At 40.1% G+C, this 18,309-nt stretch overlaps 1 protein-coding gene across 2 annotated transcripts in view; it reads left to right on the top strand.

The window, feature by feature from the left end:
• Positions 1-18,309, top strand: part of SLC16A10 (solute carrier family 16 member 10) — a 124,742-nt gene that overhangs the window by 48,612 nt on the left and 57,821 nt on the right. The window lies entirely within an intron of this gene.

Genomic DNA, 18,309 nt, shown 5'->3' with positions numbered 1-18,309 from the left:
ACCTTTTTTGGGGTGCTCCAGTTGAATGACCATTGTGGTGCTCTCAGCTCTGGACATCTGTTGTGTGTGTAGAGCTGCCTTGTGGCCTGGTGAACATTACATCTGCCCTCAGGGAGGCTGCAGCCTTACGAGGCAGAAAGGCCACTGCTGCTGTTGGCCAGGTACCTGTTTCTGAGTGCGCATCCTCCCTGCTTCCTCCCGGGGCTCCAGATTTGAATTCCATTCAGCCATCATCCATGCTCCCACCTGCCCAGCTCTGTGCAATGCGCTAGGATACTAGAGTACCCTTTTCCCACAAGGATAATCTGTTTTTTAAGAGACAGGCAGCAATGTATAGTAGGTAAGAGCATGATTTAAACTGCCCACGTTTGAAATCTGGCTGGGTTACTTAATAGCTGTGTCATCTTGGGCAAGTTAATGAATCTCTTTGTGCCTTGGTTTCCTTAGGTAAGAAGAGGATACTAACAATGCTCTCCTCATCGGGTTGTTATGAGGATTAAATGAGTTAATATTTATAAAACACTTAGAACTATGTCTGGCAATAGGTAAACATTATACAAGGAAAACTTGGAGAATTCAGAAAAGTTGTATTACTTAGTAAGAGTGGGAAGGAATAAATCAAAGGGGACTGTCAGGATGGCAGGGAGGTGTGTGAGGTCAAGGGGCTGAGGCTAGAGTCTGGTCTTTGAACCCCTAGCCTGGTTGTCTCAGGCATCGTGATGGTTCGCTTGTCTTTCCAATTCCTAGGTCTTTCTTCCACAGTTGATAAATAAGTGAATTTGGTATATTTGATGAATGACTCTTTAGCAAGCTGGCCTTGAGCCAGCTATCTACTAACTAGCTCTGTGGCCTTTTGGAGAGTTACTTAATCTTTGTGAGCCTCAGGTTTCCTCCCAGTGAAATGGCGTTAGTATTCCCTCTCTGGCAGCGCTGCAAGGATTAAATGACATCTGTATGTGGAAAGCTCTTGGCCCCGTGTGTACCTGACTGCCGGGGTGCTGTTTGGATGTTCTTTTCCCTTGGTTCCTTCCCAGCTCTTCTGACAGTGCTGGCGTTGATATTTATAGAAGGGCCTGGGTTGCCTCATGGGAGGAGCATCCTGGAGAGTTGCATGGCTTGACTCCAACCCTCCAAAAACTAAATTCATATATAAACAAAGTGAGTATATTGACTCCACCTCACCCATACTTTATACCAATTTTAGTTGGAAGATTTATAGTGTCCATCAGGGTTACATATTGTGACCAGAGGTGCTTTTTCCTTTTCCTCCTTCTTTTTTTTTTTTTTTAAAGATTTTTATTGGGAAATTGGGGGATGGGAACAGTGCTGGAGAATTGGGGGATGGGAACAGACAAGTTTCTGTCATTTTGTTCTTCAGTCTAGTTGTGGAGGACGTTGCTTCAATGGCCCAAGTTGGCACCATCATTGCACTCTTCCTGGGTGAGGCAGATCAGTCGCCGGCTTCTGGATGGCCGCTCACTGTGACTGTTGGCCGCTCACGCTGGCTGCTGGCTACATGCAGTAGCCCATGGCAACCCACTGCAGCAGGGGCTGCAGCCTACGCCGTCGCTGGCGACTCACAGCCGCCCAGCTCCAGGTTGAGCTGTTGTTCAGCATCTTAGCTGTAGAGGGCAGTGTGACTGGCCCTCATATGTGGGATACGAACCGGGGCCCTCTGGCGTCCCAAGCCAGTTCTTAACCATCGCGCCACTCGGCTGGCCCTTCTTCCTTCTTTTACTGTGAAATGTAACCTATGTACAGAAAAGTGCAAAAACATGCCTGTATAGTTTGAAGGGTAATTATGAACACCCTTATGAAGATACAGAACACTGCCAGCCCAGCCTGCTTCTAAAGTACAAATGGAGTCCTACATACCTTACACCTAAAAACTGTTAAAATATGCTCTCTACTTGGACAAATAAATCTTCATGGCAACAAAATTAGGAAATATGTAAAGGTATGGTTTTAAATAATTAAAGATTAGCAAAATATCAAAGATGACTAAATTTAATTATTATTTCACATCTCTTAGTATTCTTTTGATAGGCCTATGATGTTTGGAGGAGTAATAAGTAAAATAAAGACATTCATAAATTTCTATGTAATTATTCTATAAAATTATTTACCTTTATTTCAGCAAAACCACTCTGTTATTATAATCTAGATATTTTGGTGTAGTAGCAACATGATCTAGTCACAGTAATGATTTAATGATTAAAAAATAATGTAATTGTATTTGAACTACCATATTTGAAGAATTCTCAACAAAGATATAAATTAAAAGTAAAAATAATACATATTGTATGATCCCATTTATATAAAAGTCTAGAAAATGCAAACTAATCTGTAGTGACAGAAAATGAATCATGAGTTGTGTGGGGAGGCAATGGATGAAGGGATTACAACTAGGTGTGAAGAAGGTTTTGGAATGATAGAAATACTCATTATCTTGATTGTGGCAATGGTTGCACAAATGTATACATTTGTCAAAGTGTCTCATTGAGCACTTTATGTACAGTTTATGCATAACAGTTATACCTGTAAAACTGTAAAAAAATAAATGAAAAAATGAAAATTTTTGTTTTTTAAATGTTATTTTCTCCTATATATTAAAAATTATTAAGATAGAAAAGCAAGCCAAGACAATTCAATGAGGGAAATAAGTCTTTTAAACTAATGGTATTGGGACAACTGGATAGCCACATGAAGAAGAATGAAGTTGGACATTTATTTTATACTGTATACAAAAATTAATTCAAAGTGGATCGAAGACCTAACTATAAGAGCTAAAACTATAAGACTTTCAGAAGAAAACATAGGCATTAATCTTCATGACCTTGGATTAGGCATTCGTTTCTTAAATATGACACCTGATGTACAAACACAAAACAGGTTCATCAAAATTAAAAACGTTTGTGTTTCAAAGGACACCATCAAAAAAATGAAAAGAGAACCTACAGAATGGGAGGAAATTTTATGCAAATCATATATCTTAAAGGGCTAATATCCATAATATATAAAGAAGTCTTACAACTCAACAACAAAAAGACAAGTAACACAATTTAAAAATGGGCAAAGGATTGGAAAGGATTTGAATAGAAGAGGATTCTCAAAAAAAGATAAACAAATGGGCAATGAGCATCTGAAAAAATGCTCAATAATTATTAGCCGTTAGGGATATACAAATAGATGTCAGAAAGACATACCATTTCACTGCCACTAGGATAGCTATAATAAAGGATGAACAATAACAGATATTGGCAAGGATTTGGAAAAATTAGAACCTTTCTACATTACTGGTGGGAATTTTTAAATGGGACAGCCACTTTGGAAAACAGTTAGGCAGATCCTCAAAGTTACCATTTGACACAGCAGTTCTACCAAAGAGAATTGAAAAGATATGTGCACGCAGAGCCTTGTACACAGACATTTATAGTAGCATTATTCATAATAACCGAAAAATGAAAACAACCTAAATCCCTATTAATGAATGGATAAACAAAATGTGGTGGTATGTCCATAAAGGGAATATTACTCAGCCACAAGAAGGAAGAATTACTCATGCATCCAAGGTACAGCTTGGATGAACTTTGAAAACATTATACTAAATAAAAGAACCTGGACACAAAATGGAAGCATTATATAAAATGTCCAAAAGACAGAAGTAGTTCAGTGGTTGCCAGGGGCTGGGTGGCGGGCAGGGGACAGGGAAGGAATAAGGATGACTGCTAATGGGTACAGGGTTTTTTTGGGGGGGGTGAAGAAAATGTTCCGTAATTAGATAATGATGATGATCTCACAACTTTGTGAATATACTGAAAACCCCTAATGTGTATATTTTAAAAGGTGAAATTTTATGGTATATAGATTACATCTTATTAAAATAGTGACATGGGGAAAAAAATCAAAAGGCAAAATACAGGATATAAATCAAGAATTTTAATTCTTTAAATACAAAGTAGTTATAGCTGAATTTATTTTTGAAATTTAATAGTCTTATTAAATAGTTTTATAAAATCAAAACGATTCCAGCATTCAGTGTTTATTAATTCTCAATATAATCAACCAGTGTCATGTTTCACTCATATTAGATCCACCAACATACAAGTATGTATATGTTTTAAGAGTAATGTGATGGGCCGGCGGAGTGGCTCAGCTGGTTAAGAGTTAGCTTAAGAGTGCGAGCTCTGAGCAACAGCATTGCTGGTTTGATTCCCACATGGGCCAGTGATGCTGCGCCCAAGCTGAGCTGCTGCTGAGCTGCCAACAGGTGGCAGGATGGCTCAGCTGATAAGAACATGTGCTCCTAACAACAAGGCTGCCTGTTTGATGGTGGGCTATGCCTGCCTGCAGTTAAGACTGAACTTGGCCCCCTGAGCTGAGCTGCTGCCCGGATGGTTCAGTGGATAGAGCATGCACTCTTAACAACAAAGATGCTGGTTCAACTCTCACATGGGATGGTGGCTATGCCCACCTGCAACTAAGACTGAACTCGGCACCTTGAGCTTAGGGGCCATGAGCTGCCAACGGGCGCCCTCCACAAGTAGGATTGAAGAACAACTTGGCTGGTCCCCTTCCCCAATTCCCCAACACTGTTTTCCTCCCCAATTCCCCAATTAAAAAAAAAAAAAGTAACGTGAATTGTTTAATGCTGCGAGATGTTTCTCTCTCTGTGGTGGCTGGGAATACAATGCTCATTAGTGGGTGCCACCAGATCCATGAATTGGAACAGGAAGAAAAGGGAGAAGATGAAAACTGAGGGCTCCGTGGAAGTGAAACTCCATTATGCCAGAATCCATTGCAGCCATACTCTCTTAGAGGAAGGACTTACTGAGTTAATTCGCTTTTCTCTTACCTAAGTGCTTTCTGCTGATCGTGTCCTCTGCACACACTCAAGTCCTCTTCAGTGCCAATCTCTGAATTTGGCAGTGGCACACCACTACTACTTCATGTTCTTTAGGTGAGATCCCCTTTTGAGTTGAGGACATAGGACAGCAGAAGTGGAGATGGGCTTCTCTGAGGTCTAAACGAGAACAAGTGTTCCGAGTTAAAAGTCTCACTGTCAGTGCTAAGCATCCAGTGTGTTCTTTCATAAGATTTGTGTGAGAGTGTTCATCTGTCATCTGCAGTGCTCTAAGGCAGTGCTGCTGATGGTGTCACACCCACCTTTAGGACTTGCCTGATCGTCATTCTATCTTTTCACTGTTAATATTTTCAATAGATGCCTGTTATTTGAATTTGATTTTGAGATTAAGCCAAATGGCAGAGATCATTTTGATTTGGCAAAGATAAATCTTTCCTTTCATGCCATGGCAAGAAGATCAAGATTTCTAGTACATAGTAGAACAGAGCAAAAGATGGCTGGCTTTTGTATCCTTTCTTTTAAGCTATTTTTTTTCTCAGTCATCAACTCATCTTAATAAATTCTATTACATAAAAGCTGACCTAGGTCCAGTATCCACTGTTGGGGAGAAATGTGAGAGGCTTGGCTTGCAACTCAGCCTGTAGATGCCGTTGATGATTTATCTTGGCAGTTTAAATGTTATCTCTTAATTTTCTGCTATTCAATAGTAAGTAACTCCCTGGCAGAATTACTGGGGGTTAGGAATGCTGTTATGAGAGCATCTTTGTTTAGTTGGTACTTAGGACAGGGTAAGGAGGCATTTGATTCACCAAGATAGAAATCTACCTGTTAAGGGTGAAACTTATCTGCGTGGGTTGATGCTTTCTTAGAATATTAAGACTTTGTATGGGACAGTTTTAGGAGGAGGTGCTCCAGTGTGTCTCCAAAGGTTTGCTGTAGCTGTTTACAGATGCTTGGCTGTACCTGGTAGTGTGTAGTGGTTAAGGACATGGCCTCCAGACTGTCTTCCTGCTCCGAATCTTTATGGCCTTGGGCATGTTGTTTTACCATTCTTTGCCTCAGTTTACTCCTCTGTAGAAGGATAGTAAGAGTACTTCAATCAGGGTTGTTTCAAGATTAAATGAGTAATGAATACAAAGCACCTAAACAGTGCCTGGCACATAGTAAGCACTTAATGTTTCTTAGCACAAAACTCTGTAGGAAATGTAACAAAGTTCTGTGTTGGGTTACCGAAGGGGTGGCAGTTTGAGATTAACTGGAAATTTCACCTTGGAGTTTGTCCGAGACCTACCTAAATTACTTGTACCTCGATATACACCCCTTTAAATGGAGCAGACAGTTCTTTCTTCCCTCTTGAAGGGAGTGGGGATATTGTAGCCGTCTAGAATGATCTTTAGTCCACTGAGATCTGTGAGGTATAATATTCCATTTTACCTTTTAAAACAACACATGCGGCTACTAAGTATTAAATAACAAGATAAAGCTTTGTGATTTAAATCACTTTTAAGTTCTCCAAAATCTCACCTAGGACTTTTTGAAACCCTTGTCTTCCCCTCCCTATGCTGGCCTGATGTTTCCCTTCCTTGGCAGAACTGACACAGCTGGGCAAAGTCGTCTCTTCATGGCCGGGACCCTTCTCTGGTTTGCTCTGTAGCAATGACTTTAGCCCTCCATTTCCCCATCTCCTTGTCAGCTTTCTCATTGTTAAAGGAAGGATGGTTGTCTTTATGCTTTCAAGGGTTGAATGTTCTGGCAAGTTAGTAACTGAACTAGGTTTCTAGCTCAGACAAAACTAGTTACAAGCATAAAACTTTTTTTTAGTACCTGCCCCCTTCTCCCCACCCCCCCACCCCCCAAATCAGGAGAGGCTGTGTTCTGCCTGGGCTTGGGAAGCCTACCTCTATCTTTGATATCTGACCCACAGATTCAATCTATCCCTAGGAATTTGGATCAAACTTCTCAGATTTTGAACCTGGCCACACCGCCATCATGACTCTCCTGTTCCCAGCAGTGTCATTTTCAGCTTAGGCTGTTTGCTGGGTAGTTTTATTAAGTTATGTTATCATAATAGGGTCATATGGTTTTTAAAAACAGGAACCTGGCATATGCCCCTGATTCAGTCTAACGAAGTTGGTACCAATTTTCTTTCTAAAATTAGTTTTTATGATTATCCAAGTTATGTATGTGTCTAGTATAAAAGGTCAGATTTCTGTAAGGCTTATAACAAAACGGAGCCTTCCCCTGTCCCACTCCCCTCTCACCCTGGGCATCCTGCTCCAAAGGCAACTGCTTTCAACTCTTTTAGGATTATCTTTACATTTCTAAACAAAATGCTTATATGGCTATATTTTGAATTTTTAAACTTATCTACAGACTTCCTTCAATGGAAGATGAAGATTTAAGTCTTTTATATTACCCTTTTTCTCGTCCTCTTAATATAGGCTATATTACAATTTTTGGTTAAGTCACTTCACAGACAATATAGCATAATGGCTAAGAGAGAGGGCTCTGGGCTCCAAATTCCAACCTCACTACCCACTCACGAGATTTGTGTGATTTTGAGCAAGTTTTTCATCTCAGTGCCTCAGTTGCCTCAAGAATAACCGACCTCACAGAATTGTTGTGGATATCAAATGACTTAATATATCTGAAGCATCTATAGTTTCTGGTACGTAGTGAGTTTTAAGTTAATTCCAGCTATCATCATCATCATCACCATCATTATGATCTATGGCCATCTAATACCTCCCTCTGCATTTTAAAGGATGAGCTGGTACAGCAGTTACAGGTGAGCTGGTTACTGTAGATCTCTCCTGCAGGCTTTGCCCTGTGAACATATATATGGGTGATCAGAGAATTTGGACCTTCTGAGCACAGGCCAGTATTGAGGAGTGAAGCCCGGAAGGGGCCGACTGAGCATGCTCAGTTCCTTCCATCAGAGGCACCAAGCAGATAGTCATCTTCCCCCAGGAACAGTCGCTGACAGGCCTTGAGTTGTCTCCACTGGGAAGTCCCTGAATGGAAACAAGCGGCCCGGGAATGAGGAAGGTTCCCTGTGACAAGTCTCTGCTCGCACAGTATTAGCACAGATGTTTTTGTCCTGTGGGTGCATATTTCTGATCACCACAAAACAACTGCTTACTCACTAGGTTGCTTTTTGAAATTTGTAGCATCCAACCCTGCATGTGTGGGGCATGCTCCCAGGAAAATTGTAAATCTGTGTTAAACTTCTTGGCCACTTTTTAACCAATTGCATGCATCCAGGCACCAGCAATAGTCAAAGTAGTTATTGGTTTTCCCCAAAAATAATTTGTTCAAAATATAGAAATTGAGAAAGTACCCCATGATATGGAAACTTTTGAATATAAAACAGCTACTTCTTCCCTGAGGAATAATTTTGGAAAAATAAACTTGCCTTACTTTCAGGCATATTGAGTAAGTTGCTGGTATTTTCAAACAAACTCATCATCTTCCTCTTTCCCCACTCCCCAAACCTGTCATTTTTCTTTATTCTTAGACTCTGCCTCTGCCCCGCCCCCCACTTTGTCACCGCCCATATCTCTTAAGCGTCAGTCTTATTTCCTCTTCCCCATTATCTTTTTTATACCTAATGAGTCATATAAACTCATGAGTTCTGTTAATTTCATCATTCATATCTCTCATCTGTTCCTTGGGCTCCCCTGCTACTGCTGAGTTTAGATCATTGTCATTTGTCATTTGTAGCTAAGCCTTCCAACTGCCTCCCTAACAATCTCCCCGTGAATAGTCCACTCTCCAAACTCTTGGCAGATTGAAATTTCTAAAATACCAGCTGGTCATGTCATTTCCAGGCTAAAACCTAATGATGACTCTTTAACATCTACTGGTTAAAGTCTGTATTTCTGAGAATGACAGACAAGGCTGTGCCGTGATTCTGGCTGCCCCCTTAGACAACCACTTGCAGATGTGAATTTTGGACATGCGGTGTCCTCTGCATGGAATGTTCCTGCCTCCCCTTCCCCCTATGCTTGTCTGATTAAGGCCTGTTCATCCTTCAAGACAGTGTGGGTGTTACCCTGAGGAAAGAGTGTCTGACAGCTCCTTTTCTCCCACATCTGGGGTGGGAAGCACTCCTGAGTGGCCCCATAATACACGGTTCACACTTTGGTCCGTTACCACACTGTACACTGTTCTGTTCTTGTCTGTCTGCCTCTCCTTTTTTAAAAAATTATTTTTATTTATTAGTTTCAGGTTGTCTGTATCTCTTGATTATGAGCTTCTTGAGAGTAACAGCTTGAGATCCCTAATGCCCAGGGGAGTCTATGATTCAATGCATATTTATTGCATGAATAAAGCTGTATACCCCCTTCCCATTTATACCTGTCCGTTTAATTTCCTGGACTCTGTGTGTAAAATGCCATATTTTTTTTCTCCATTAAATTTGATTTTGTTGCTTTTAGTCTTCTCTTTATATGGATTTTGAGTCCTGATTTTGCCAGCTGACATATCAATCATTTTTTCAAGATTTTTTTGTTGTTGTCACCCAGTAGAATGGCAGCTCCATGAGGCAAGGGTTCCCGTCTGTTTTGTTCACTACTGTCCCCTCAGCACTTAGAACAGTAATGGCACATACATGATAGGCATTCAACAAATATGTGTTGAATGCATAAATGTGTCACCTACACATTTGATAAATGGAACTTATGTTTTCTTTCAGGTCTTGGTCCTTACCTTAGCTATATTCTGTTCAACATTTTTTTTAGAGTTAAATTAAAAATAAAAATCCCTTCATTGTCACATTGGACTTAGTTCTGTGAATCTTATGGCAGAACAAGGCTATACTGAGAAATTCAGGGAAAACCTAGTGAATCAGGGCTCTTTCATTGTGGGAGAAGTAAAGTAGTACAGAAATGGTTAACACCATGCTGTAAGTAGTTTGGGGTTTATGTACAGGAACTCTTTTCTGGCTTCTCAGAAAACATGTTGCCAGAGTAGGGGAGGAACATTTACTGTGGACACAGGAGGCAGATTTGGATCCTGCCCTCTCTAAGGAAGGTAGAATCATCTGATATTATGTATCCAGCAGTAATTTCGCTTCCAAGGATAGAACGTTTCCATTCATTCATTTATTTGAAACTTTTTGAGTTTTTACTATGATATGAAGATAGAAGGGGAGAAAGCAGATATAAGGTACAGTGGTGACACTTTAGAAATTTAGACTTGGAGGGAGGGGTGTGTGTGTGTCTAAAGACAACAAACAGGGTAAAGAACCTTGGGTCAGTGACAATGGGTGGCATCAACAGAAAGTACTGGAGAAGTTCAGAGGAGGGAGAGAACCCTTAGGGCCAGTATGGTCGAATATTTTTAGAGGAGCTTGGTTCTGACACGTTGAAAGGTATTTTAGGAGCTTATCATCCTATTGAAAGGGTTACTAACTTGTCCTCCTAGCTTTAAAAGGTTCCCCAGCTTAGGTGCACTGATATTAGTTATAAAGGCAGAATGGTTGTTTACAAGGGGTGAAGGAATGGACAGAGCAGAGCTTTGGACCAGAAAGTACAGGGTATAAATCTAGAGGCTTCCTCTTTAATAACCGGGCACCTTTAGGCAAATTACTTCATCTCTGAGCTTTGACTACTTCCAATACTATAATTTAGGGATATTGTCTTTATCTCCTGGGGTTGCTTTGAAGATTGAATGAAGTGGTTTATATAAAGTGCCCCACATACTGTCTGCCACATGGTAGGTGCTCAATAAATGTCAGTTTTCCTTTCTCCTTACAATGACAAGATGCTTGCTCTGAGTAAATTTGTATGTTCCTACTGACCATTAATAGTTATGATTTTAATTCTTGGTATAGCTACCACCTGTATGATGCCTGCAGTTAAGCAAAGAGACAAAGGTTCACCGTGGGGAAGAAAAGGTACACAGAAAGGAGTGTAGAGAAAAATGCATGTATGAAGGGGCTCTAATTAGGAAAGTATTTTTATTGATGGTCAGAGTTTAAAATTATATCATAGAGTCTTGTGAGAAATTGATGTTTAGGTGAAGAACAGTTGTTTATTTCCTTTCTATTTTTGGAGAATATTTTGCAATATCTTATATAAGAATTTGGTGAAACCTTTTTCTCTTAACTAAATTTCCCACTTACAGGCCATTAATTTTGCTATTACTGCAGTTTATACAACTATAGTAATAATAGGATTGTATGTGTATTAATTTATACTACCTCATTCTGTAGAGGATTTGAGGTGGTTTTCAGAAGCATAAAACACTACACAAATAAAATGGTAAGTTAGGAACAGAAAATAAGAAATCAGGAACCACTGGAAATATGTGGTATGTGGTTAAAAAGAAGGGAGAAATTGTACCTAATAAATAAATCATAAGGGCCTATATTGTTATAATGTGATACCAAATTTGACCCTAAGTTTCCTGGCAACCAAAATGAAAAGGGAAGCATGGTGGAGGTGGTTAAAGAGGAGAAAATTTACCTATTACTCAGGGAAGCCAAGTGTTTCCTAACCCTTAGCTTCTTGTAGGAAGCACTGAGTGATAAATTAATGTTGGCCTTAACTTTATGGTAGATGTAAAATGGATTCTATCAGGTAGTTTCTCTAAGTGTCTCTTTTTTTATTTATTAAATGTATTGGGGTGACACTGGTTAGTAAAATTATAGGTTTCAAGGGCAGGCCGAGTGGCTCAGTTGGTTAAGAGCTCGCAAGCTCTGAGCAACAGGGTCACCGGTTCAATTCCCAGCCCGAGCTGAGCTGCCACTAAGCTGCCAACAGGTGGCAGGATGGCTCAGCTATAAAAAAAAAAAAGAAAAAGAAAATTATAGGTTTCAAGTGTACAATTCTATAATGCATCATCTATATGTTGTGTGTGTCTTCACCCAGTCAGTTCTCCTTTTGTCACCATATATTTGACCTCCTTTACCCTCTTCTAAGTGTCTCCTGATGAAAGCTGAGGCTGTGACATCAAAAGACAGCTCTGAAAGCAGTTCTCCCAGGGGCCAGTGTGATCTGACCTAAGTGCACGGGTTCCAGGTCTGGCCTCATCTAAGGGTAATGTGGAGAGTGCACTGCACCATTTCCCCATCTTCTTTAAATATCATTGTGTTCAACAGGAGTTTAGGACCTGTATTGTGGGTATTTTATTGTTGAATTACACTGCATTTATCTCCTTTCAAGATCAAACTAGCAGACTGTCAGGTTGTCATCCTCTCATGGAAACTGAGAAGACTACTCAGGACTCACATTTAGCCATCAGACACACCACCTTATGGACATGTGCTGGAGGATTTTATCTTCTGCTTCAAACAGTTGAAAGCTTAAAAAAGGTTAGTGTGAGCTTTAATAAATGAGTGAGGAACTTTGCATTACAGGCCGGAACTGTGAACCTAAGCTAGGAGTAAAAAAAAAAAAAAGTCCCCCAAACTCAAGCCCAAATGTATTATACACTACTCTGACTATCTGAGAGCTGTAAAGGAAATGTGAACCCTAGAAGCTCAGCAGTTGATATGGGTAGAATGTATTGTGATTTTTTTTAACCTCAGACTTTGTTACTTGTCATGTTTTAGGCATAGTATAGGATACACAATTTCAGAAATCTCTGTAGTTGTTAGAGCCATGTTCCTTGGGCTCAGTGCCTCCCAGGTGAGGTGAATGGTTACAGGTGAGCGTCAGTGTTGACCCTGAGTCTCAAGTGTGAGCTATTGCCTCCGGCCATGAATGGGCCATTCCAGTGTTAGTATTTTCTGTTTGCTATGACCTGGAAGATACTGGAAAGTGAAGCTTTAATTCACTTTATACCTGGGTGATCTTAGCATTGCTTTAAAGTTCTTTATAGAGTCTCGATATTATGAACAAAACAGAAAAATATGTTTTTTTTGGAGAAGAAGTGACTTCCTCTCAAAGCATAAGTTCATTTCTCCTTTTACCTGTGTAATTTTCTGAGGTGTGAAGTAAGAGATTTTCAGATTTTTCACTGTAGGAATGGAGAAGGCTAGAATGACTCATGTGATAGTGGTTTAGAGTTGAGACATCAGTATGAATTCATATTTACTGTAATATGGATATGGATGCTTACATATAGAAACTATAGATATGTGTACTCATATGCACGTGGCTTAGGGTACATGTATGTATTGCCTAGCTCTGTCAGCTAAGAGAGACAAAGTGTCGCAGTCAAGAGGAGCCTAAGAGGACATGATGACTAAATATATATAATGTGGTTTCCTGGATGGGATTCTAGAACAGAAAAAGGGCATTAGGTAAAAACTAATGAAATCTGAATCAAGTATGGACCTCAGTGTAGACTGAATAATGTATCAATACAGGTTCATTAGTTGTGACAAATGTGCCACACTAATATGTGTTACATGTCAATAACAGGGAAACTGGATGTGGAGCATGTGCGTACTCTCCATACTGTCGTCACAGTTTTTCTGTAAACCTAACATTATTCTAAAATAAAGCAGAGAGGTTTCAAGTTTTGTGTTACTGATGAGATAAGACTTGGGTATTTTTATCTGAGAATGAGGTTTCCGAGAACTGTAGATACAAGTTAGTCAGGCAGTCAGTATCCCTGAAACCATAGAATAGAACCTCAAACTACCTGCAGTTTAGGGCGGACCTCTGCCACAGCCAAGTGTCAGAACTGTGATCCTAACCGCCAGCTCCTGGGAGCTTGGAGCCAAAAAAGCTGCCTTTCTCATCTGTAAGCATCATGGAATACTATCAACATAACAAATGCATGTTCTGTGTGCCCACCACTCGGTACTACTCAGATTCTAGTATTTTTCTGTTTTAAAAGGTGTAAAACAAGCATTTCTTAGGGGGCCAGATGGACCAATGCCCTTGTGGGGAGTCCACTTCATAGTTGATGTAGAGGCCTGACCACCGCATTGTATTTCTGAAACTGATGTTGAATAATACTGTATGTCAACGATAATTATATATACATATATAACCTCGGGACATGGAGTAGAGTGCGGGAACGGATTCAATGGAATTGTAATAGATAAGCATGATATCGGGGGTGGGAGGGCAGTGGATGGGGGAGGGGGGTTGTTACTTTGTGAGGGTGAAAAGGGTAACTATTGCATTGTTCTGTACACCTGAAACTAACAATAAAAAAAAAAAGGGTGTAAAACATTACAAACTGAGTTGTAGTCCCCGTGTATCCTTCTCCATTCCTAATCTTCATCATGCCTTCCCAGAGGTGATCACTATCCTGAACTGGCTTTTATTATTCACATCATGTTTATATTATTACTACATAGGTGAGAATCTGTATTCCATTGTATGTAATACCAGTGTTTCTTTATTTGTTCTAGTGCTGATAGGCATTTACGTTGTTCCCAGTTTTGTACCATTACAAACAATGCTTCAGTGAACATTCTTACTCATGTCTCCTTGTGCACATGTGTAAAGCTTCTCTGGAGCACATACCTGGAAGTGGAAGTGCTAGAATGTGGGGTTGCACATCTTTGGCTTTTCTGGATGTTACCAAATTGCTGTTTAGAACGGTTATTTCCATTTATGTGGGTATGTGGGTATGCATAAGAGTACCCATTTCCCCATAGTTTCACTAAAATTTGATATGATCAGACTTCTTAATTTTTGGAAATTATGATGATTAATTATTCTTTTAATTTGCATTTTTCTGATTACTAAGAGCATCTTTATAAATGTCAGTTGGCCATTGGGTTTTCTCTTCTGTGTATTTTCTTCCAACTCTTTGCCCATTTTTCTGTTGGGTTGTCTTCCCCCGCCCCCGCCTCCCCCCAGTCTGCCCTCTTGGACCTCTTGGGTTGTCTTTTTCTTATTGATTCTTAGGCTATCTTTATACATGCTAGATGACACTTTACTAGTTACATGCACTGCAATGACCTTTCATTCTGTGGCTCATCTCTTTTTGCTGCGATTCTAGGGTCTTCTGTTGCATAGAAGTTATACGTTTTAATGAGGTCAGATCTCTTCCATATTTTCCTTCATGGTTTGTGATTATGTCTTGAGAAACCTTTCTATTATGAGGTCAAGATATTCTCCTTTATTCTAAAATCCTGACTTTTTTTTTCATATTTAGTTTTTTAATCTGTAATCTAGAATAGAAAGCTTTCTCAGGGCAGCCGAGTAGCTCAGTTGGTTAAGAATTGGCTTCAGAGCACAAGCTCTGAGCAACAAGGCCACTGGTTCGATTCCCACAATGGGCCAGTGACGCTGAGCTGTCTCTGAGCTGCCAACACGTGGCAGGAAGGCTCAGCTGGTGAGAGCATGTGCTCCTAACAACAAGATTGCCTGTTCAATGGTGGGCTACGCCCGCCCGCAACTAAGACTGAACTTGGCACCTTGAGCTGAGCTGCTGCCCAGATGGCTCAGTGAATAGAGCGTGCACTCTTAACAATAAGGCTGCTGGTTCAACTCCCGCATGGGATGGTGGCTACACACACCTGCAACTAAGATTGAACACAGCACCTTGAGCTTAGAGGCCATGAGCTGCCGATGGGCAGCCAGATGACGACTGGCGCCCTCTACAACGAAGATTGAAGAACAACAACTTGTCTGTTCCCCTTCCCCAATTCCCCAACACTGTTCCCCTCCCATAATTCTCCAATAAAATCTTCAAAAAAAAAAGTTTTCTTCATCTATTGAATTTGTTTATTTCAGTTACTATTTTTTCAAAACCAGGATTTCTAATGAAGACTCTTTTTTATGCATTTGCCTTTGTTTTATTTTTGCTTGTTACATAATTTTTTTTAAAATGAAAATTATTCTTTATTTTTTCAAAAGTTTTAAACATACTTGTTTTGGAGTGGTAGTCAGGCTGCTCTATAGAATTAATCTCACCTGGAGTGACTATTTGCTAATTGGTGATTTTGTTGGTTGTCTTTCTTAGCATTGGACTGGTTTCAGTTTTTTGGAATTTATAGGATCATTCTGAGTGGGAGGTTTATTGCTTTGTTTGTTTGAGTCTCTCCTTCCTCACTCTCCCTACCTAAAGATTTGCTCTTTCTCCCACCCGACTCTTTGAATTCTCAGTTTAGAGCTAGGCCATTTAAGTTTTGTGCTCAGCAGTAACACTGAAAATCTCAGACCCAGCCAGAGAGCCAGTGTGGACTTGTTTCAGGGCCTGGTCATGAGGCTGAATCTGTATCTCCCTCCTCCCCTAGAGGCTTGTAGGGTTCTAAATCTTTAATCTGTGTAGAAATCATTGAGTTCCCTCCAACTCACTCACTCCTCCAGCCTCCTTTCACAAGGTGTGAGGGCGTTCCACCTCTTGCCTCTGGTTAGTGGGTTAATCTCCTTTCCTGGATCACAGGGAGTACTTTTAGTCCTCTTTATCATGCCAATGCCTGCGTCCAGACCTGGACTCTAGAAGGCAGGCCCAGCCTAGCCCATTCCTTTTTTGCAGCTAGTCTTAGCTCCTGACCAGATCTTTATTGTGTTTTTTAAAAATACTTGAACTGTATTGTTACTTTGTGCTTGGACCAGTGGATGATGCATGGAAGTGTGAATTCACTGTGTCATCTTGAGGTCTGGATTTTGTCTTGATTTAGCTAGATTATGAGCTTCTCCAGGGAGGGATGGCTTTTTATCAACATCAACTGTGGTACCTGGCTGTGTGGTTAATGAAAGACTCTCCGGCATGTCTTCTTATCCCTGTTTACACCTGGAATGTTTAGTTTGAATCCCACTAAAGTTGCATAACCTTGGCAAGTTGCTTAACATCTCTAGTGTTTATTCCCCATCTTTAAAATGAAGATAGTATACCTCACAGGGTTGCTTGAAGATCTAAGACAGTTCTGCGTGGGTCCTTCCCATGGATTAGGGGGCATTTCAGACATGTCCTCTCTTCCGTCTGCCCCCATCCCACCCTCATCAGTGATTAACAATTTCCCTGGCAGAGCAAACAGTTTTCTGAAATGATTGTTAGATATAGAGTTCTCTAATATGTCAATTAGGTTAAGATGGTTGATAGTGCCATCCAGACTTGTATATTTTACTGATTTTTTTTTGTCTTCTGGTTCTATTAATTACTGAGAGAGATGTGCTAAAATATACAACTATGATTGTGGATTTGTATAGTGCTCCCTTTAGTTCTGTCAGTTTTGTTTTGTGTATTTGTTTTTTTATGACCTCTATTGTTGTTGTTGTTGTTGTTGAAATCTTCCATATAGGTTCTTTTTTTTTAACCAGCATTATTGAGGTATAGTTGACATGTAATAAACTGCATGTAATAAACTGTTTAAGGTATGTAGTTTGATGAGTTTTGTCATTTGTATACGAGATCTGACAATTAAGCTCGTGAACTCATCCTAGGAAAAGTACTACATACCTCATTGCTGAATATTACTGTGGTCGCCTTCGAAGTACTCCCTTTGGGAAGCTATGCACCAATGTCAGCACCTAGTCCACCTTTCAAAGCAATTTTGGAACTCTTTTTCTGGAATGGCCATCAGAGCTGTTGTCCTATTACCCTTGATGTCCTGAATGTCATCAAAATGTCTTCCTTTCAATATTTCCTTTGTCTTCGGGTAAAGAAAGAAGTGATTCGGGGCCAGATCAGGTGAATAGGGAGGGTGTTTCAATACAGTGATTTGTTTACTGGCTAAAAACTTCCTCACAGACAGTGGTGTGGGCTGGTGCATTGTTGTGATGCAAGAGCCATGAATTGTTGGAGAAAAGTTCAGGTCATCTAAGTTTTTCACGCAGGCTTGTCAGCACTTCGAAATAGTAAACTTGGCTAACTGTTTGTCCAGTTGGTACAAATTCATAATGAATAATCCCTCTGATATCAAAAAAGGTTAGCAACATCGTTGCCACAAGTTTGTGAACTTAATTGTCAGACCTTGTATATACCAATGAAACCACTACTGTAGTTAAGATAATGAACGTATTTATCACCTTCAAAAGTTTCTTTCTGTCCTTTGGTAATCCCTTCTTCCAGCTCTAACCACCCCTCTAACCAGGTAAACACTGATATGCTTCCTGTTACTCTAGATTAATTTGTATTTTTAAAAATTTTATATAAGTGGAATCATAACATACTTTATATACTCCTTTGTGGTCTGACTTCTTTCACTGAGCGTGATTATTTCGGTTTTCATCCATGTTGTATTTATAAGTACTCACTCCTGTTTATTGCTAGGTTGTATTCCATTGTGTGAATACACCATAATTTGTTTATCCAGTCACTTATTTCTGGATGTTTGGATTCTTTCCGGTTTCTTTGTTTGTTTGTTTGTTTTGTTTTGTTTTTAAAGATTTTTATTGGGGAATTGGGGGGATGGGAACAGTGCTGGGGAATTGGTGGAAGGGGAACAGACAAGTTTCTGTCGTTTTGTTTTTCAATCTAGTTGTGGAGGATGTTGCTTCACTGGCCCAAGTTGGCACCATCATTGTGCTCTTCCTGGGCGAGGCAGATCAGTCACCAGCTTCTGGACAGCTGCTCACTGCAGTTGC

The sequence above is a fragment of the Hipposideros armiger genome, unplaced genomic scaffold (assembly GCF_001890085.2).
Source record: "Hipposideros armiger isolate ML-2016 unplaced genomic scaffold, ASM189008v1 scaffold_101, whole genome shotgun sequence".
Classification (NCBI taxonomy): domain Eukaryota; kingdom Metazoa; phylum Chordata; class Mammalia; order Chiroptera; family Hipposideridae; genus Hipposideros; species Hipposideros armiger.
The sequence above is the reverse complement of the archived record's forward strand: the minus strand, read 5'-3'. Positions and strand labels throughout refer to the sequence as shown.